Below are 1,076 nucleotides of genomic sequence, written 5' to 3'. Positions count from 1 at the left end.
AGCTATCATAACTGCGTTCCACCAATGCTACTACTGGTGATATCATCAAATTTTGAATTTATCCACAGATGATATGAACAGTAGTGACATCTAACTGCAAATCTCAGTGTTTGAATATTTCATTTATATATATATATATATATACATACAGGGTGCGGTGAATAAACTGTCATCTAAATTACACAAAAATAAAAAATAACACTGACATCTCATTTTAACAGATATATTTCCTAAAATTACATAAAAATATCTTGAAATGCTAAAGAGTAAATGTATTCAATAAAATCGCCATTGGCTTCAACCACGGTCTCCAGACGACTTCAGAATCTCCTGCAATTCTTCTGGATGGTCACCTTGTTTAAGTTGGTGAAAGCCGCTATAATCCTTGCCTTCAGTTCATCTTTGATGTTACAAGGAGTTTTATTGGTCTTTCGCTCAACTGTGCCCTACACATAATAATCAAAGGGGTTGTAGTCTGGGGAGTTACGTGGCCAGATGTTAGGGGTGATGTGGTTGCAGAAATTGTCTGACAACCATGACTGAGTTCTGCTTGTACGACATGGTGCAGAGTCTTGTTGCCAAACATAGGGTCTTCCAGCAGCCACCATCTTGACCCAGAGCAGCACTACCGCCTTCAGGCACTTGATGTAAGCCTCCATGTTGAGTGTGAGGCCATGTGGCAAGATGAATAGAGGCATAACATCACTATCAGTAGTGATCACTCCAAACACCATGATGTTGACTGGATGTTTGATTTTTATAACTCTCGGTACATGTCCTCAGATTGACACCCAAACACTCTGAAATGTTCGTATTGGAGATTCTGGCATGAGTGCCAAGCAGTACAGCATGTCGTTTCCAAATTTCTAGCAGAGTGAATTTCGTCATGGTGCTGGTTTCTCACAGACTGTGCCCAACTGACCCTACTATACTGTGTAGTCAACAAAATCGAAGAAAAACAATGCACATGCATGAAATCAAAAATATAAAGTGGCGACAATTTAATTATTGCATCCTGTATGTATGTGTATATGTGTGTGTGTGTATGCATATATATATATATATATATATATATA

This window comes from Octopus bimaculoides, chromosome 29, assembly GCF_001194135.2.
Source record: "Octopus bimaculoides isolate UCB-OBI-ISO-001 chromosome 29, ASM119413v2, whole genome shotgun sequence".
Lineage (NCBI taxonomy): Eukaryota > Metazoa > Mollusca > Cephalopoda > Octopoda > Octopodidae > Octopus > Octopus bimaculoides.
The sequence above is the reverse complement of the archived record's forward strand: the minus strand, read 5'-3'. Positions refer to the sequence as shown.